The 23361-nt window shown below is 36.1% G+C and overlaps 1 protein-coding gene across 8 annotated transcripts in view; it reads right to left on the bottom strand.

Annotated features, from left to right (window-relative positions):
* LOC117334131 (fibroblast growth factor receptor-like 1) overlaps positions 1 to 20766 on the bottom strand; it is a 285047-nt gene extending 264281 nt beyond the window's left edge. For 4 of the 8 annotated variants that reach the window (XM_033893598.1, XM_033893597.1, XM_033893593.1 and 1 more), the window contains exon 1: positions 20570 to 20766. The gene's annotated coding sequence lies outside the window, so the exon portion shown is untranslated. The remainder of the gene's footprint in view (positions 1 to 20569) is intronic. The other 4 variants (XM_033893595.1, XM_033893592.1, XM_033893594.1 and 1 more) reach the window with 2 other exon arrangements.
* Between the last annotated feature and the right edge of the window lie 2595 nt (positions 20767 to 23361).

Raw genomic sequence — 23361 nt, forward strand, 5'->3', positions numbered from 1 at the left:
TACCCAATATTTCACAATGCCTGGAAACCAACGCAGGGAAAATGATTTACTTGTGTTACGTCATAAATCTAAGAGCACGGAACCTTAATATGAAAAACTGGGTCATATTGCACCCTTTTATCAAAGTGAAATGTATTATCTGTGGATGACGTGATCTGTTTCGTTGATAATTAGATCAACGAATAATTTAAAGGCAACATCGTATAGAATTGAAATATAAGGCACAAGGCTGCGGCAAATATTGATACCATAAATGGTGTCTGGAGAAATCTATTAGTAGTGTTACATAATGGTAGACCCGTCGGCAAATAAGATGGCACAAGATTATAGTAAAAACAAGGGGAATTGCTATGACACGTTGGTTTTATATCTAACAAATTACATAAAATTGAAGTCCCTGATGACAAGCTGATTACCATTTTCCAAGGACAGCTGAAAAAACATGTACCAAATGACAGTTAGATAGATATATATCCTGTTTAAAAAGAAATGCGAACCACATTTTCAAACGGTCCCGGGAATCAAATAAAAGAAATTAAGCGTATTTAATTTTTTTTTATTTCACATCAAAACGAGAAGAAAAAATGAACCAATTACACAAAAGACCTTGAAAAGGTACACGTACAAAATTTTAGGACCAAGTGATGCGAACAAGTTGTTTTCGGTAATGTCACTATTGGGGTGTTAAACGGAAAGATGTTAAAAATTGACGGATTATTAAGGAATCAAATGTCACATCACTGAATGTTATATGACCTGTTAATGTAAAAAGCAGTGATAACAAACATATGGTGTAAGATATTGACAGTGATAACAGACCTGTGTTATAAGATATTAACAGTGATAACAGACCTGTGTTATAAGATATTAACAGTGATAACAGACTTGTGTTATAAGATATTAACAGTGATAACAGACCTGTGTTATAAGATATTAACAGTGATAACAGATCTGTGATGTAAGATATTGACAGTGATAACAGACTGGTGGTGTAAGATATTGACAGTGATAACAGACCTGTGATATAAGATATTGACAGTTATAACAGACCTGTGTTATAAGATATTAACAGTGATAACAGACCTGTGTTATAAGATATTAACAGTGATAACAGACCTGTGTTATAAAATATTAACAGTGATAACAGATCTGTGATGTAAGATATTGACAGTGATAACAGACTGGTGGTGTAAGATATTGACAGTGATAACAGACCTGTGATATAAGATATTGACAGTTATAACAGACCTGTGTTATAAGATATTAACAGTGATAACAGACCTGTGATGTAAGATATTGACAGTGATAACAGACCTGTGGTGTAAGATATTGAGAGTGTTAACAGACATGTGATGTAAGATATTAACAGTGATAACAGATCTGTGGTGTAAGATATTGACAGTGATAACAGACCTGTGGTATAAGATATTAACAGTGATAACAGACCTGTGGTGTAAGATATTGACAGTGATAACAGACCTGTGATGTAAGATATTGACAGTGATAACAAACCTGTGGTATAAGATATTAACAGTGATAACAGACCTGTGGTATAAGATATTAACAGTGATAACAGACCTGTGATGTAAGATATTGACAGTGATAACAGACCTGTGATGTAAGATAGTGACAGTGATAACAGACATGTGTTATAAGATATTGACAGTGATAACAGATCTGTGGTGTAAGATATTGACAGTGATAACAGACCTGTGATGTAAGATATTGACAGTGATAACAGACCTGTGATGTAAGATATTAACAGTGATAACAGACCGGTGATGTGAGATATTGACAGTGATAACAGACCTGTGGTGTAAGATATTAACAGTGATAACAGACCTGTGATGTAAGATATTAACAGTGATAACAGACCGGTGATGTGAGATATTGACAGTGATAACAGACCTGTTATGTAAGATATTAACAGTGATAACAGACCTGTGGTGTAAGATATTGACAGTGATAACAGACCTGTGATGTAAGATATTGACAGTGATAACAGACCTGTGATGTAAGATATTGACAGTGATAACAGACCTGTGATGTAAGATATTGACAGTGATAACAGACATGTGATGTATGATATTGACAGTGATAGCATACCTGTGGTGTAAGATATTGACAGTGATAACAGACCTGTGGTATAAGATATTGACAGTGATAACAGACATGTGATGTAAGATATTAACAGTGATAGCATACCTGTGGTGTAAGATATTGACAGTGATAACAGACCTGTGGTATAAGATATTGACAGTGATAACAGACCTGTGGTATAAGATATTAACAGTGATAACAGACCTGTGGTGTAAGATATTGACAGTGATAACAGACCTGTGATGTAAGATATTGACCGTGATAACAAACCTGTGGTATAAGATATTAACAGTGATAACAGACCTGTGGTATAAGATATTAACAGTGATAACAGACCTGTGATGTAAGATATTGACAGTGATAACAGACCTGTGATGTAAGATAGTGACAGTGATAACAGACATGTGTTATAAGATATTGACAGTGATAACAGATCTGTGGTGTAAGATATTGACAGTGATAACAGACCTGTGATGTAAGATATTGACAGTGATAACAGACCTGTGATGTAAAATATTAACAGTGATAACAGACCGGTGATGTGAGATATTGACAGTGATAACAGACCTGTGGTGTAAGATATTAACAGTGATAACAGACCTGTGATGTAAGATATTAACAGTGATAACAGACCGGTGATGTGAGATATTGACAGTGATAACAGACCTGTTATGTAAGATATTGACAGTGATAACAGACCTGTGGTGTAAGATATTGACAGTGATAACAGACCTGTGGTGTAAGATATTAACAGTGATAACAGACCTGTGGTGTAAGATATTGACAGTGATAACAGACCTGTGATGTAAGATATTGACAGTGATAACAGACCTGTGATGTAAGATATTGACAGTGATAACAGACATGTGATGTATGATATTGACAGTGATAGCATACCTGTGGTGTAAGATATTGACAGTGATAACAGACCTGTGGTATAAGATATTGACAGTGATAACAGACATGTGATGTAAGATATTAACAGTGATAGCATACCTGTGGTGTAAGATATTGACAGTGATAACAGACCTGTGGTATAAGATATTGACAGTGATAACAGACATGTGATGTAAGATATTAACAGTGATAACAGACCTGTGGTATAAGATATTAACAGTGATAACAGACCTGTGATGTAAGATATTGACAGTGATAACAGACCTGTGATGTAAGATAGTGACAGTGATAACAGACATGTGTTATAAGATATTGACAGTGATAACAGATCTGTGGTGTAAGATATTGACAGTGATAACAGACCTGTGATGTAAGATATTGACAGTGATAACAGACCTGTGGTGTAAGATATTAACAGTGATAACAGACCGGTGACTTGAGATATTGACAGTGATAACAGACCTGTGGTGTAAGATATTAACAGTGATAACAGACCTGTGATGTAAGATATTAACAGTGATAACAGACCGGTGATGTGAGATATTGACAGTGATAACAGACCTGTTATGTAAGATATTGACAGTGATAACAGACCTGTGGTGTAAGATATTGACAGTGATAACAGACCTGTGGTGTAAGATATTAACAGTGATAACAGACCTGTGGTGTAAGATATTGACAGTGATAACAGACCTGTGATGTAAGATATTGACAGTGATAACAGACCTGTGATGTAAGATATTGACAGTGATAACAGACATGTGATGTATGATATTGACAGTGATAGCATACCTGTGGTGTAAGATATTGACAGTGATAACAGACCTGTGGTATAAGATATTGACAGTGATAACAGACATGTGATGTAAGATATTAACAGTGATAGCATACCTGTGGTGTAAGATATTGACAGTGATAACAGACCTGTGGTATAAGATATTGACAGTGATAACAGACATGTGATGTAAGATATTGACAGTGATAACAGACCTGTGGTGTAAGATATTGACAGTGATAACAGACCTGTGATGTAAGATATTGACAGTGATAACAGACCTGTGGTATAAGATATTAACAGTGAAAACAGACCTGTGGTGTAAGATATTGACAGTGATAACAGACCTGTGGTGTAAGATATTGACAGTGATAACAGACCTGTGGTATAAGATATTGACAGTGATAACAGACCTGTGGTGTAAGATATTGACAGTGATAACAGACCTGTGGTATAAGATATTGACAGTAATAACAGACCTGTGATGTAAGATATTGACAGTGATAACAGACCTGTGATGTAAGATATTGACAGTGATAACATATCTATGATGTAAGATATTGACAGTGATAACAGATCTGTGTTATAAGATATTGACAGTGATAACAGACCTGTGGTGTAAGATATTGACAGTGATAACAGACCTGTGATGTAAGATATTGACAGTGATAACATATCTATGATGTAAGATATTGACAGTGATAACAGACCTGTGATGTAAGATATTGACAGTGATAACAGACATGTGATGTAAGATATTGACAGTGATAACAGATCTGTGATATAAGATATTGACAGTGATAACAGAACTGTGGTGTAAGATATTAACAGTGATAACAGACCTGTGGTATAAGATATTGACAGTGATAACAGACATGTGATGTAAGATATTGACAGTGATAACAGACATGTGATGTAAGATAGTGACAGTGATAACAGACATGTGTTATAAGATATTGACAGTGATAACAGATCTGTGGTGTAAGATATTGACAGTGATAACAGACCTGTGATGTAAGATATTGACAGTGATAACAGACCTGTGATGTAAGATATTAACAGTGATAACAGACCGGTGATGTGAGTTATTGACAGTGATAACAGACCTGTGGTGTAAGATATTAACAGTGATAACAGACCTGTGATGTAAGATATTAACAGTGATAACAGACCGGTGATGTGAGATATTGACAGTGATAACAGACCTGTTATGTAAGATATTGACAGTGATAACAGACCTGTGGTGTAAGATATTGACAGTGATAACAGACCTGTGGTGTAAGATATTAACAGTGATAACAGACCTGTGGTGTTAGATATTGACAGTGATAACAGACCTGTGATGTAAGATATTGACAGTGATAACAGACCTGTGATGTAAGATATTGACAGTGATAACAGACATGTGATGTACGATATTGACAGTGATATCATACCTGTGGTGTAAGATATTGACAGTGATAACAGACCTGTGGTATAAGATATTGACAGTGATAACAGACATGTGATGTAAGAAATTAACAGTGATAGCATACCTGTGGTGTAAGATATTGACAGTGATAACAGACCTGTGGTATAAGATATTGACAGTGATAACAGACATGTGATGTAAGATATTGACAGTGATAACAGACCTGTGGTGTAAGATATTGACAGTGATAACAGACCTGTGATGTAAGATATTGACAGTGATAACAGACCTGTGGTATAAGATATTAACAGTGATAACAGACCTGTGGTGTAAGATATTGACAGTGATAACAGACCTGTGGTGTAAGATATTGACAGTGATAACAGACCTGTGGTGTAGGATATTAACAGTGATAACATACCGGTGATGTAAGATATTGACAGTGATAACAGACCTGTGTTATAAGATATTGACAGTGATAACAGACCTGTGGTGTAAGATATTGACAGTGATAACAGACCTGTGGTATAAGATATTGACAGTAATAACAGACCTGTGATGTAAGATATTGACAGTGATAATAGACCTGTGATGTAAGATATTGACAGTGATAACATATCTATGATGTAAGATATTGACAGTGATAACAGACCTGTGATGTAAGATATTGACAGTGATAACAGACCTGTGATGTAAGATATTGACAGTGATAACAGATCTGTGATATAAGATATTGACAGTGATAACAGAACTGTGGTGTAAGATATTAACAGTGATAACAGACCTGTGGTATAAGATATTGACAGTGATAACAGACCTGTGATGTAAGATATTGACAGTGATAACAGACATGTGGTATAAGATATTGACAGTGATAACAGACATGTGGTGTAAGATATTGACAGTGATAACAGACCTATGGTGTAAGATATTGACAGTGATAACAGACCTGTGGTGTAAGATATTGACAGTGATAACAGACCTGTGGTGTAAGATATTTACAGTGATAACAAACCTGTGGTATACGATATTGACAGTGATAACAGACCTGTGATGTAAGATATTGACAGTGATAACAGACCTGTGATATAAGATATTAACAGTGATAACAGATGTGTGGTATAAGATATTGACAGTGATAACAGACCTGTGGTGTAAGATATTGACAGTGATAACAGACCTGTGATGTAAGATATTGACAGTGATAACAGACCTGTGATGTAAGATATTGACAGTGATAACAGACCTGTGGTGTAAGATATTGACAGTGATAATAGACCTGTGGTATAAGATATTAACAGTGATAACAGACCTGTGGTATAAGATATTGACAGTGATAACAGACCTGTGATGTAAGATATTGACAGTGATAACAGACCTGTGGTGTAAGATATTGACAGTGATAACAGACCTGTGATGTAAGATATTGACAGTGATAACAGACCTGTGATGTAAGATATTAACAGTGATAACAGACTTGTGATGTAACATATTAACAGTGATAACAGACCTGTGATGTAAGATATTGACAGTGATAACAGACCTGTGGTGTAAGATATTAACAGTGATAACAGACCTGTGATGTAAGATATTGACAGTGATAACAGACCTGTGGTATAAGATATTAACAGTGATAACAGACCTGTGATGTAAGATATTGACAGTGATAACAGACCTGTGGTGTAAGATATTAACAGTGATAACAGACCTGTGATGTAAGATATTGACAGTGATAACAGACCTGTGGTATAAGATATTAACAGTGATAACAGACCTGTGATGTAAGATATTGACAGTGATAACAGACCTGTGGTGTAAGATATTAAGAGTGATAACAGACCTGTGGTGTAAGATATTAAGAGTGATAACAGACGTGAAGCGTAACATATTAACATTAACGACATGCATGTTGTATAAATTTAGTTAATAAATATACATAATCTTTTACTAAACATGTAAGGAACATGTTTCACTTTTTTCTTTTGTTTTCTCGCGGCGACAGCTTGCTTGACATTCGTCAGCAAAGAACTTCAGTTATTGTGAGGACAAGCAACCCCATAAAAGAGCGAGCATCTGCTAGCAAAAAAAAAACGTGTAAAACATTTATGGGCTGTTCTGTCCTTGTTGCATACGCCCCCTTCTTTCGCGAAAACAAAAAGCTTTCATACCTTATGCGCCATGTACTGGGAAGTTTACGTAGCGTAAATACAATGCTGTAAAACGGTATATTGTTTACATGGCGAATTTCAGTGGGTGGGGGCCCTATCGTTCTTACTGGGTATATGGAAATAACCGACATGTCTAGGCTGTGCGTACAGGGATCTCTTACATGTACTTGAGAACTTGTTATTGGTGTGTCTTTATAAATGTTTACGTAAATTTCAGAGCAAAGTAGGTATCGTGATAGGACCACCTGATCTTATAATCCTTGTATCACTTTAGGGATTTAGGACTATCCATGTAAACCCATGTTCTGATGCAAAGTTGCAACCACCTTGTCGATTTTGAGTTAGAATTGCCATGTAGATATTCATATCATTGTGATGTTTATCCCAACGAAAAAAAACATCATGTCCATCCAGCATTTAATGACATTTAGTTGAATTCAAAAGGTAAATAAAGAGAGTCACAAATTCTCAACAAAAAAAAAAAATTTCTATTCACAGTACGTTATGCTAGTCTATGCTCTTTTTTATGTTTCTATGGAATGACACCAGGGACAAATAAGATATAAAATACTGGTTCTAAAACTGGTTTAGCATCGCCGATACTCTGTGATAGTTCCTCGGACGACGCGTCACAATGTTTTTCCCTTTAAAAAATGTTTCTCCGGCGCCAGTCATAATTGATCTGGCAGCCGTTCATCCAAAGCAAATTATAATTAAAAAATCAATTAATATGTTATTGCTTATCTGCAATTATCAAATTACTTATCCATAAAATCTGCCTAGTGATCTGCGCTAAAATGATAGTCAGGGATTAGTGGAATAGATCCCTTACGCGGCACTGAAACTTCACTTGGAAATTTCCTGTGGAAAAAAAAATACAATGAAAAAAACAACAAACAAATAAACAAAAACAAAAACCACAAAAATAAACGTTAAAGTCATTACGATGTCCTTGAACTAAAAGCACGAGTTCTAACACAATTGCCGATATTTCCTGGCTTACAAGCATGCTTTATTGCTGTTGATGGTATAGGACTCGTCCGCTCCTCTTAGGCACGCCAGTTCACGGGAGGTGTGTATGTACCAGATCACGTAGTTCAGTAACACAATAATACACGGATGACGAAATGATTGGAAAATAGAACACTGCATGTTTCACAAGAATTCGCGATCTCCAAACATGGCTCTAAGTTGAATGAAAGGTTAAAATGATGAAATAGATTCCGTGTCTTTGCCAGGGGTTTTTGTAATGATTTCCCCCCTTTTCACAACCCTACACTCTTGGTGAAGACCGTTTGATGTTAATCTTAGCCATAATGATAATTTTCCCACTGTGCCAAAATAGCATCAAGATAAAACCAGAAAGATTGACGTCACAATATTGCTTTTTTTGCGAAATGGCGCCAATCACTTGTAAATGCATTCACCCCCATTCCAAAAGTACTCGGACATCTCGGAAGTGTATCCTTCCGTGAATCGGTGTTATACGGTACACTGACACGGATGGAGTTGAATTGGACTCGGCATCGTCCTATCTGACCTTTACCGTTGATACTGAGGAATTAAACTCTCCCCGAGATAACAAAAATGTCGTAATCAACCGTAACATTTCTAAATGTTTCTTGAAAATCGATAACAAATTACATTAAATTAATATAATAAGCATTGAATTGCGTGTCGTTGATTGCATTAGCGCGCGCCGAAGTGTTCCCAAGACATAAGTTTCGCATATCGTCGAGAAGTTAATCCGTTCTCCCAATTGCCTTCTAATAATTAAAGACTATAAGGTGAAATGGATGACACAGTGAAGAGGTTATATTCTTTAGTAAAGATTTTCTATATAGGTACGTTGGACGTACAGCAAAAGATGACATTTCGGAGAAGTACTCTGGCGGAAGTTTTATCAAATTATATCATTATTTCTAAATAAAATATATAATTTCAATTTCCGGTGCCATGGGTACTGTCAGAATAGATAAGGTGTGTTGGATGTCCTGAATATAATTTAAGTGTACGATATATCAAATTCATATTACGTAGTTCTATAAAATAACTCTTTTGTTACTTTTTTATTCACTTATACATTGTATGTTTATGTATATTGTACTTTACGAACACGATACCTTTCACATTCCAAACACAAAAGCGCATGTAAGAGACACCACTATTTGTACGGTGTACGCCTTCTGTGCATCGAAAGCTACAGGACTATTGCACCTTAGAACACGAGAAAAGTATAGCCAATGACAAAAGCTGCAGGACTATTGGACCTTACAACACCAGACAGATAAAGACAATGACAAAAGCTACAGGACTATTGGACCTTACAACACGAGGCAGGTAAATCCAATGACAAAAGCTTTAGGGTTATTGCACCTTACAACACGAGACAAGTATAGGCAATGACAAAAGCTACAGGACTATTGCACCTTACAACACGAGGCAAATATAGCCATTGGCAAAAGCTACAGGACTATTGCACCTTACAACACGAGGCAAATATAGCCAATGGCAAAAGCTACAGGACTATTGCACCTTACAACACGAGACAGATATAGCCAATGATGAAAGCTATAGGACTATGACACCTTACAACAGAAGACATATAAAGACAATTACAGAACTGATTTACAAAACGGCACATGGCATCACAATGACAAAAAAAACAACCTAAAAAGCAATCGACAGCAAACAACAGAAAGTGACGTCAAAGATACAAGAGAAACCTAACATACAATTGAATGCTTGAACAATAGATCATTGTGTAATTGTGTTTTGTATATCTATATTGACATGAAATATTGATTCAAATGTTTCAATTACTTTATAATGTAAGCTATTATGCAAAATGTATGATTTTTGTTGTTGTTGTTGTTGTTGTTGTTGTTGTTGTTGTTGTTGTTTTTTTTTTTTGCTTTGTTGTTGTTTTTTTTCGTAAAATGTGATATCGCTTCCCGTAAATTATCTCGATAAGATTATCAAATTAGACAAGTAGCATTTGCAGCATTACATCGTATCCAAACTATGGTTAAATTCAGTGTAAAACATTCCATAAAACTACTGTAAACAGGCAAGATGTCTTCGTGTCAATTTAGGTCAAATTCATGTCAATTCCATGTCAACAGTAACCTTACATGAAATTTGATTCAAATGAAATTGACCTCATTCTCAGGGAAATTGCAGATCAATATTTTTTCCTGTCAAAATTCACCTGAAAACATTTTTTGCCTGTGTAGGAATCATAACGAGCTTGATGAAAAAACAAGAATTACACTTTAACTATTAAATACCGCGTCGGGACCTGGGTTTCCCATCGACTCCATTTAGGCCACAACACATTATTCGCACATTACTGTTGTTTGGCTTGCAGACAGGGGATGCCTTTTTGTACTTTTAAAGTTCGGAAATTGTACTTTTGAAATCTCCTCCAGTTTGAGGAGGCGTCGGGGTATATATGGAGACTCTGTGTCCAAGGTAGGGACGTGATGTCTCCCAACCAAAAAGGATTGTCCGAAAAACAGAGTGCCTTTTTAGTAAAACTGATTGCGGGGCTGTTTTACAGTAGAGTACATCTGCATTAGCCTCAGAGTGCCATCGTACCTAAGTGACAGAGACAGATTACAAAACAGGTCTATCGGACTCTGACAAATAAAGCAAAAGTCACTTCAAACCAAGATGTACTCTAGAATTAACTATTCATCGCCATGATTTCATTCGGAAATATTTTGTTTACTTTTGAGATATGCGTATCATATTACGTATTAACCATCCAAGCTCTCGTTTGAGATTGTGACTTTACCTGAATTTGACCTAGATTTGTATGACGGGTGTCGCTGTGACCTAGATTTGTATGACGGATGTCGCTGTGACCTAGATTTATATGACAGGTGTCGTCGATGAAGCAAAGGACGCTTACTCCTCCTGGTTACCTGGTCTCATTAACATTGTACGTACTTTTTCACTAGTCTCCATGCATGTTTATATCTTGCACTTCTTTTATCGATTTTGAGTTGGAATTACATTTTTATTATATCGATATTTTTTTGTTGTATTTGAGAACATTCTACGATAATCTTCACTAATTACCAAAACAAATTATCATTTCACGATTGTGTTCGCTCTCATGAGTAAAGATAAATAAAATGTAATGGAATATTTGTGAATTACATGTAATAAAAGTAGTTTTTTTTTACTCAAAACGGTATACATCTGTAGAGCACAATGAATAATTGCAGAAATGAGATCTAACTCTAAATTATGTAAGAGGAAATGTGAAATTTATTATATGAATACAAATGTTTTATTGCATGTATTTTTTAACTCTAAAAAGATATATCTTACATAGGAAATGCTAGATTTGGTAAATATTTTGTAAAATACATGTAATAAGAAAATTGACTCATTTAACATGATACCTTTGACAATAGATATTTACTTCTGAATCGAGATCAGCATATCCAGCTCATTACACCAGATACATTTCTTTGATATATTTATCTTTAAAACCAGGACTATGTCTTAGAAATCGACCTGCTATGATACGGAAGCCACGTTATGTGATGAACATTGTCATGATATGGATATGCTATTTTGCCTAAGAACCTACATATATTTGGCATTATAATCACATGTATACTCGGGTACCCGATCGGCCTAGTATGTACATATGTAGATTCGGGTATCTGGTAGCCACTTTATTTATATCCGGGTAACTGAAGGACTTTGTTTTTATATCCGGGTACCTGAAGGACTTTGTATCTATATCCGGGTACCTGAAGGGATCTATATCTATATCCGGGTACCTGAAGGGATCTATATCTATATCCGGGTACCCTGAAGGGATCTATATTTATATCCGGGTACCCGAAGGACTTTATATTTATATCTGGATACCTTAGAGTAATTGTATTTAAATCGGGGTATCTGAAGGCCACTGTATACATTATATTCGGATACCTGAAGGGCACTCTATTTACATCCGGGTACCTGGTGGGCGTTTCATTTATATCCGGGTTTCTGATCGGCTTGTGTGTATTTGTATTCGGGTACCTGAAGCGCTTTGGGTTACTATATCATCAGATCGGCTTAGTATGTACATTGTATATCCAAGTAACTGGTGGGCACTATATTTCTATCCGTTACCTGGTGGGTATTCTATTTATATTCGGGTCCCTGAAGGGCTTTGGATTTATATATCATCCGATCAGCTTATAGTACAGTACATTTTGTATGTAGTATATGCATTGCATATCCGGGTACCCGCATGGCACTTTTTTATATCCCGATACCTGATCGGCTTAGTATGTATATACGGGTACCTGAAGGGCTAAGTTTCCGGGTAAATGATTGATATTGTATGTGTATATTTTGAATCAGTTTCGGAAAGACTTTCAAAAATAATAGCAATACTAAGAAATTGCAGTTCCTGTACAACATGAGAAATGGTATCGCTTCTGATTTCCAACATAAAGTTCTTCCTGATACAGTAAATCAAAATGTCACAATCCCAGAAACAGTCAAGACTTTATAATACCAAACTTCAGATATTCCAATACTGATTCATCGTTCCTGCCATCTACACTACGTTCTGGGACCATCAGTCACTTCCGGAAGATTCAAAAAGTCATATCTCGACACAAATTCCCCAAGTTATTAGCCTATTTTAGTATTGCGAACAAAAACACATGAAATAAAGGTACAACTCTAGTTATCAAATTATGATTCATGTAAAGTCAACATTACAGATATAGCCACGCCCGTATCAGGGGATCTCATTATGATTTTCTTTACTGCCTTATTTATACATATCAGACATTTGAATTGTTTCAAAATCTATAAACATTAATGACGTATCGTTAGATATATCATTTTATGGTTTTCCGTGTCTGTTCAATACCATACACACATGTATATAATAAGTGTAATGCTTTTTTTTCTCGAAATATGCAGAACATTATTTAAGACAAGCGATATTTTTAATATGTACTCTATTACATTTCTTCCCCAAGGTGTTTTTATATATATTTCCGTTGTTGTCATGTTACAAATATTTTACTTAACGCCCAGTTATGCCATATTTTAATTAATGCCCAGTTATGCCATATCTTACTTAATGCCCAGTTACGCCATATTTTACTTAATGCCCAGTTATGCCATATTTTACTTGATGCCCAGTTATGTTATATTTTACTTGATGCCTAGTTACGCCATATTTTATTTGATGCCCAGTTATGTTATATTTTACTTGATGCCCAGTTATGCCATGTTGTATTTGATGCCCAGTTATGCCATATTTTACTTGATGCCCAGTTATGCCATATTTTACTTGATGCCAAGTTACGCCATATTTTACTTAATGCCAAGTTACGCCTTATTTTACTTAATGCCCAGTTATGCCATATGTTACATGATGCCCAGTTACGCCATATTTTACTTAATGCCCAGTCATGCCATATTTTACTTGATGCCCAGTTATGCCATATTTTACTTGATGCCAAGTTATGCCATAATTTTTAGATGTTACAACATATGCCCAATCCTCTTGAACCTGTTTTATTGAAAATATCTGTTAAAGCTAAACTCGGGTTTCCGACGAACATTGTATATATATCTGAATGCTTAATGTGAATTTTAGAATCTTTTATCCGGGTAGTTGATTAGCATTGTGTTTATATCCGGGTGATTGATCGGTACATGTACATTAAAGTAGTTAGTTGGTACAAACATACCTGTCAGAAATTGCAATTATTTTTCGTACATATCTTCCACTAGCAAAACAAACAAAAAAATACAAAAAAACAACAACAAAAAAACAACAACAACAAAAACAACAAACAAACTAAAAATAACAAAAAACAAAAACAAAAAACAAAAACAAAAACAGTTTTAAAAGCAGGGGCAAGGAAATAGCCATATTCGTTTTGCTACTGTCGATAAAATTGCAAAGGATACATATACAGTATATAATTTGCATTGGAAAAGCCAGATACCCATTCTACCGTGAGATCTGATATCGTTATGTAAAACCAATTCCAAAACATACATGGTAGAGGGTAGTTAAACAATCCCATACCCATTGATGGCGAATGATGCACTATTACTTCTAACCGGGATCAAAAGGGTGGGCGTTTTCATATGTAGGTGTGCTCCCTGGACATTCAGTTTATTTGCAGTAGGAAATCACATCCAAGATTGATTAATCAAATGGAATCATTTTATAATAAAACTCCTCCAACTATCAATCATTATGACATTTATGAATCGCATAATATTTTGAATTTGAACCTTGTCAACGATACACAGTATGTAAAAGCCTAAATCGAAAATGAATCTATCACAATGACATTTCTTTCCTTTTCCACAATGCCGTGCATTTTAACAGAACGACAGGTTGATAAGCTTCAGAACAATCACTGTGCAGATTTAAATGGGTATTGTCTTTGCATGCTGCTGGTAATAAACCACTATGCCGACTATCTATACACGTCAAGTTTAATACCAAAATACACGGGCATGTTATATATAAGCGATATTAAAGGTGACATTGAGAAGAGGAATGTGCCACCGAAGAATACAGAAACGGAGATCGTTTACACTTACATTAGCGGGTCTTGTGCTATGCGCCTATTTTTTTGGTTTGTTTTTGTTTAACGTCCTATTAACAGCCAGGGTCATTTAAGGACGTGCCAGGTTTTGGAGGTGGAGGAAAGCCGGAGTACCCGGAGAAAAACCACCGGCCAACGGTTAGTACCTGGCAACTGCCCCACGTAGGTTTCGAACTTGCAACCCAGAGGTGGAGGGCTAGTGATAAAGTGTCGGTACTATGCGCCTAGTTCTCCAAGTCAACATATAAGGATGAAAAAAAAAGTTTAAATAAGATTAAATAAATAAACAAAAATATATGTAAACATTGCTTATTTTACAATTGCGAAACAAGCTATATTATTAGATTTGAGCCTAACAGTACCATATAAGACACGTGCTTATTTCCAAACAAAAACTACATGTACAACTAAATTCGCGTGCTTTCTCGCTAATTATCATTTTTAATCGATTATATGTGTTGATTTTCACATTACAGGAAATAGATTTTCATTATAACAAACAAGCATAAAACACGTTCATTTTCAAGTGAACTTATCATAAATCCAAAAATCTGTTTCTGAAAACGTGATTATAGTTTCATAGAAAAATGGAAACGAAGCAGTATTTTGGGGCGTTTTACGCATCGAAACGATGAAGTAGTTTGCGGTTAACTAGAGAAAAGCGTTCCAAAGAAGCACAATAGCCAGAAAAATAAATCATGCTTTGTTTCGCAATGAGAAGTACAAATTAGCTAGCCCCAACAATAATAGTGTGAGTAACTGCATTACTGTGTACGTTTATGCTGAATTTACAATACTCTTTTCTTCTGTCTGACAAAAAGGAGGGAGTAATATGCATACCCAGACGAAAAGCAGAATTCTATCCTTCGTAAAATGACTTTCTGGAGTAAACGTTTGTCACGAGGGACACTGCTAACTAACAGGGACAATGTAATTAATAATATAAATCTATTACTGTGTTTCTACATCAGAGCAATCGTAGATTTTATGTATCCACGATACACCTTTTGCTGTTAATAATTCACCTAACGGAAACTCATTTTTGCACACGTTTGATAAGTGGAATTTGATGTTTATTAGATAACATTGACTCTTACGTGAAGGTTGGTGTAGTTAATGCTGCTGGTATTTACTGGTAAAGTACTTATCATCATCATCTTTTCTATAACATAATTTAATTTCCCAAGATCGCGTAATGGGTTCGTTTAATAAAAATCTGAGTGTATTCTCCTTTATAAATGTACATAGAAATAAGCGTAACAATTGTGTTTTATGGGAAACACTGATTTGATACAAAGAGTGGTCGGCTTTGTCGTAATCACGGTTAAAGCATTGATATCTACATCTCGTACAATCTCATTAATATTTCGTTTTCACATATCTGAATTTAAAACACTTGGAAATCGACCACCCAATTGAGTAAGGTGATGGGTGCTATATATCTCTTTTCATTACCCTCACTAACAACAAACGACGCCATTAGAATTTATGCAGAGCCATAAAATAATTCTGTTAGAGCTGATCAAAACGTTTAAATAAGTTCGGGACTAGGTCAGACACACACAAAGAGAGCGAGGGGGAGGGGCGGGGGGGGGGGGGGGGGGGGGGGGGGGGGGGGGGGGGGGGGGGGCGGAGACAGAAAACAACACATCGGGACAAAACATTCTAAGGGAGGTACAAGGAAACAAAAAGGAAAATCGGTTAGCAAAAATATGTTTCTACTGGCAAAGACGACAGCTTTCAACATTTTTGAAATCCATATTTGATATATGTAGATAGTTCAAATAATGAGTTTTCCAAGGCTTATGTAGTCAAATACACAGCATTTTTTCGCCAAACATTGAGATGGGCCATGACTCATCTGAAACAATGTCTGCCTGGTTTTAAAGAGTTTGACATCCTCACAACAACTAGGGCCTAAATCAACGAGAAACCTTTAGGGGAACCGACAGCACAGGAAGACAGACCAGGAGGAGAAAGAAAAACACGGGACAGGAACAATAATGAATAATATACACTATTTGTATAGCACTCTATCTAATTTGCGAAATTACTCTAATATGCTTCAAATTACAAATTATAACATGTGCTTCACCATGTACAGGATAAATATAACATACATTTGTATATCAACTCCAGGAAATGGGTAATAAAATGCACAGGACCTTCTGCATCAGGTTCTAAAAAGAAGACATACACAAGTGAGTTGTGATCTCCTTCAATTAGGTCATAGAAAGGGAAAAGATAATGATACCAAGTGTATCTATGGGAACAGAAGATATATTTTGGTCTATTCCATGTCCCCTAAGTAGGAAACGCGGAAGAAAAACGTCCGATTCTTCAGGGGGTCCACGTTTAGTCGCCTCCCGCGATCAACATACAATGGGATACAGCCGGCTCTCAAACAAAATATCATCGATCCAGCATTGGGGGCCACATTAAGTATTATTATACCTAATGTAAGATTATCGCCTTATTATTGGTCAATTCCTAATCACATGACCTGAAACAATATGCAGTGTCAGAAACAGCGGTCAACATTGCCGTGGGATATTGCAATGTTCCCCGCTCCGCCCGAAAACGCACGATTGTTTCTTACGGAAAATCCCGAACATTGAGAAGGGAGACAATTCTTACAAACGCAACAGTGTAGTTTTACAGATAAAGAGAACTGTACCAGATAAAACAGATTTTTTCACTAGAAAATTTTTCTATTCGGTATAATAAAATAAATAGTGCCCTTGTCTGAGGGGAATATGGAGGATTGTTTCCCCTCGCCTATCGGCTCGGGAAGATAATGTTCCCTCGGGGAAACAATCCTCCATATTCCCCTCAGACAAGGGCACTATTTATATATCCTCTTACCACATGAAGAGATATTCCTTCCCCACTTCTGAACGGGTTCTGAACCCATCCTGATGTCCCCCTCTATTTCTGCCTATATAACCAGAAAGTTTGCATTCATGTAATATGTACCAATGCAATTATCTTATATTTAGCGGTAAAGCTAATAATCAGCCATTAATTATAGATAAATGGTTTGGAAATAAGTTTTGTTTAATGTTGATGATCATAGTTTTTTAGTTCGTGTCTATGGTATGCCGGAATGTCGGACCTTGTAATAGAATTACGGCTATCATATGAACGGCAATCATCTATCATTTCATGTGCTACGCTCTATTTAATCTGTTCACAGTCTGTAACTCTTTATTTCCAGATCATATTTATTAACATGTCAATTATTGTATATAGAATGTAATCCCGTATATATATCACTAAAAAACCTTAATTCTAATCCGACATTGTACTGTATTATTTGTGAAAATGCACTAAAAGTGTATTCAATTATGATTAAAACCAATTAAAAAAATCAATATGTCTTTTATCTTTTAGTATGTTTATATACAATAGCATGTGCATTGATTGAACAGCTGATCTATCTGCTAACATGATAATATGTACCAACCGCAGTCAGTCAATTTAAATTGAAAATTTTAAACTCTGTCTTATCCGACCAAAAAGGTTACTTCGTCATGGTGACGATGATGTAACTCTAAATGTATGTAACTGAACTTAAATGCCATTGTGATTGCATTATCGCACGTGCCAATCCTTGCAATATGTTTAATTACAACTACAAAATGTAATAAAAATCTCGGATGTAACCTTTTGTGTTGGTTTGTTAGGTTTGTCGCCCCGTGAAAAGCCCGGGGTCATTTTAAGGCGGGACCACCTTGTAGTAGTTGGTGGCTACCTCACTGAACAAAAACAAAAAAACTGGGGCCCGTCACATGCCACCCGGAAAAACTAGCATAAAGTGCCTTGCGAAACGATTTAATTATAACAACACAGTCCGACCGTTTCTGATCAGCTTCCAGAGAAACACAAACCGACACCGGTAGGGAGCGTCGTATGGATTTTGTATCTTTAGAAAGAAAAGAGAAAAGGAGAAAGAAAACTGAATATTTCCCATAGCATCAAAGACAAAGTAAGTGCCTTCGGAACTGAAACTGGTACAGAAAAGCAAGAAATGAATCCATGACATAAAAAAGAGTTGCGTAAATAGCCGAATACAGTAAATATTTAACCAGGCAAGGGCAAACACGAGGACGGCATTTGAGGCCTTGGCACAACAGTATTGAAACTGATATGTGATGTCTCTGTGTGTTCTGTGTAGTAACATCCGAAAACCCATCAAATATCGTCTGTTTACTGTCAGCTGATTAACAAAAACAAGTCTATAAACGTCAACATTTTTACTTATACTAAGCCTTTTAAGACGGTGAACTGACGCCGTGTGAATAAAGAGTGTGCGCCGACACCGGAAAGCATATTATGAGCATGTGCTTTATGGCATACAAGACCTGTTAAAAATAGCCACACGTTCAACGTAACACACGTTTCTGTAGGTGTTATTGTAAAATCAGATTTTTTTTCCCACGCCAAATCAAAAGGAAAAACATGTATTGTACTTTTGCTCCTGTCGGGGAGGATTTTGTTTCTGGTCGTAGACCAAGATGTGCTAAAGCCATTAAAATGGAACTTATTGTTCCCTAAATGACATTAAGCACTTGGAGGGGTGCACAGGAAAATGACGGGCACATCTTGGTTTCAGTGGTATATAAAAGGGGGGAGAAGTCATTTTATCAGGCGGCTCTTATAGTTGGTACTATTTAAAACAGGCGACGTCCTACGTCCTTAAATGTCCTTAGGGCATTGAATACAAACGATCTATAATCATGAATGACTGTCTTTCGTGAATTTAACCCGGTCTATGACATTTATAGATAAAATAAACATGTGTTATTTGTTTCAACAGTAAATGGAGAACTTCTATAAGATACCAACTGTACCAACTGATCATGAATATCCAACTTTTATACCCAACATAAGCGGATTTTGTACATGTGTAAAGGCAGTGGAGTATAGCATGCATATGTACAGTATATGTGTGGATGCGCTTGTGTATGAAGTGCGCATGTACGTGTGTAAAGTCACTGGAGTATAATGTGTGCATGTACGCGCATGAAGGTGCTTGATTATGGCGTGTGTATGTATGCGTGTGACGATGCTTGGGTATAATGTGTGTATGTATATGTATGAAAGCGCTGGGGTATGATGTATGCATTTAGAGGCGCTTGGATATGACGTGGGCATGTACGCATGTAAAGGTGCTAGAGTATGCCGTGTAGTGTATTTAGCAATGAGACACCCATATCAACAAATCACAAAAAGTACAGTATGTAGATAAATACATACATACTGTACGTGTTACTGCGATACGACACGAGTATGTATTTATGGACTTACTCAATACAACTTTATCTTTATACTGTACTGATGTTATATAAACGGTATTGATTTCTACCCAAGTACAAAATACTTTATCAATCTTGTCAAAATTTAAAGGAACCTACTTTTCATTGATTATCAATATTACTAGTACTTCAACCGGAACGGACACCTCATACACATACAGAGTTTATGACACATAGCTGTATACTCAAGTCACAAGTACCGTCACGTGCACGTAGACCTGTAGCGAACCGATTAAAAATCGATGGCATCAATATATATGGAAAATTAGAATTAAATATAGATAGAAAAGACTTACCTATCGCTTTCGTGAAATATCCTCGAACGAAGAAACTTAACTGTACAATTTTAACGTGAATTTCACACCTCGTTCTGAAGATCACACAGAAGTGTTAGCGCCCAGCAGTGAATTATAATGGTCAATGGTCAGCGAACAATAACGTCCCCGCTGTGGAAATGAAGTGATGAAATCCTCTCTACAAAGTTCGGACAATCACCGTTACTAATCGGCCGGTATAACACACCCAACTTTACGAGAAATCAACATAGCCCCTGTTTTGTTAAAGTACCTCGTTTTAGGTTCTTTCTGGGGCGAGGATTATTATGTTTACAGAATGACCATTTATCAAGATAGGGACGTCACTTACCTTTGGCGGTCGTTATCGTGACTTGTCTGTGAAATAATCACTCACATGTTTTTCAAACTCTAATCGAAAACTCATTCATTTTGTACATTAAGATCTCCTTTCTATTCAGTCTAATTAAAACTACTGGCCGAATGGATATTTGTTCCATTTGGCTAACCGGTCGGATAATGTCACGACCACATGGTGTGATAAACTGATTTAAATTGATATGTCTGCCAGTTGATATTATATAGAAATGTTCACTTTTGTCAGACCGTTACAGCCTGGGTACGTTACACACCGACTATTTATCAGCTGACAACAGAACTTGTTAGGAAATCACGATGTGTGTTTCAAATGTATGTACAACATACACGATTTAATTTCATTTTAGATACAACGATGGTAGGCCTGTTTTTTTTTAATGAGTATTTTTACCTCAAAAGGTATATATATACTTTATACCTTAATTTTGTATACTCTACAATGTAATTACATTGTACACAAAGACTGATAAATATAGGTTACACGGATATGATTGTCATATACATTGTATATATATATATACAATGTATATAGTATGTTACTATGTTACATATATATATTTTATCAGCACAGTGTATCATATGCACTATGTGTTGTTGATCCGAAGGTAAAGATTTGAATTTCCTGTCGTAAAACTTTGTATTGTGCTGAATATCCACAATTTGTCACAATGATCATGTCAGGGTATCGGGCCGATCATCACTACGACATTGCAACGTTTTATACAGGAACGTGGATGTGGCGCAGTGGTATAAGCCGCAGGTTCTTCTGGCTAGGCTATTAGGTGCCGTAGATATTTGAGTTCGAGGCCCGGTCAGGGCAAGATACATTAAAGTGTCACCCTTCGTCATTAGTATATAATTTAGAATACGTTAAGAGCATGTTTCATGTAAAATGTAGTAATGTCAAAAAGCACAATGTATTTAATATACTATATACTTCCACGTGTACACATGGGTGTTTTTTTTAACGTTATAGATTAATTATTTTACATACGTGTACGTACGACCGACATACTCGTACTTTCCGTAAAATCAACCATCCGTGACAACGTTTAGTTGAAGTACTTGAGTAATGACGAATACATTATCTACATGCCTATTGTTATGAAAATTAAGCAACGAGCATTTAATAATATCCATTTAAATGCCAACCGATTTCCAAAGAATTACAATCTGAAGCCAGTAATTTAGAAGATATCAGAAAACACTATGTCCATTTCCACCCCGGTCCATCACAATAAAAGGCTTAATTTACTCGATAGAGAAAATGGCTGTATTCTGGTATTATAGACCCCTTACAAAGGATGAAAAGATTCTGTTTGATTAATATCCAATAAACTTCAGTTCTGTTTACTTTAAGGACGGACGGATAAATAAATTAGATGAACCACCTGTAGGATGGTAAAGCCCACTTGATATACGATGTATCGTACAATAAACTAAGTCTATCGGTTCCTACTTCGCCAGGGCGAGGCTGATGGATCAATGTTTGTTTTACTGAAACAGGTTGATATCCCTAAAATCTAAACACGATGCTTTTATCTGTTTCATTGTATGTACTAAAGTAGTACGTCCAGATAATAGTTTCGACAGGTGTTACACTTGAGGTAATCTGTTCCGAAGTTTAAGGGTGACCTATCCGATCATGCTGTGCCTGTCATCGTGCGCCGTGTAGCCCGCCGTGCAGTCCACCGTGCGTAACTTTTAAACATTTCAAACTTCTCAAGATATGATCCTGAGATGTCTTGACACAATGTTGAAACTTTTCTAGTCGGTTCGAAATCCAAGATGGCTACCGCCTTGAAAAAACAGATATTGAGATAAGATATTGCCCTGGTGAAAATCAGTTCAAACTTATCAGAAATGTTTCAGAGGTACAATTAGTTCCGACCAAGTGTTTGTAATTTTCCGGGTCGGTCCAATATCTAAGATTGCCGAAATCTTCACGTTTGCAATTTCTTCTCAAGTCTCACAATTCGGATACAGCTCAAACTTGCCTGAAATGGTCCTAAGAAAGTCCTGTTCAAGTGTCAATAATACATTTGAATCCAAGAGGGCAGCCTTTCTGAATATTACATTTCAAACTTTTACTTAAGGTCCATCAGGGATAATCCACCCACGTTTGGCTTAAATGATTATGCGATGGTTCTGATCCAGTTTTTATTTTCGGGTCGGGCCGGTATCTGCAATGGCCGCCAACGCAATTACAACTTCTTCTCTAATTTCATAAGTGTGATTCATCTAAAACGTTCCGAAAATAATCCTGACCAATGTTGTAATTGTTAAAAAAAAAAAAAGAACATTCCACAAAGGTGTATGTGCCTCTTCTTTGTAAGTTACTTAAAAGAGGTTCCGAACTTTATTCCAACTGACCACACAAGCAAATTACGTATAGTACTATGGACTTAAATGACTAT

The sequence above is a fragment of the Pecten maximus genome, chromosome 9, assembly GCF_902652985.1.
Source record: "Pecten maximus chromosome 9, xPecMax1.1, whole genome shotgun sequence".
NCBI classification, from domain to species: Eukaryota; Metazoa; Mollusca; class Bivalvia; order Pectinida; family Pectinidae; genus Pecten; species Pecten maximus.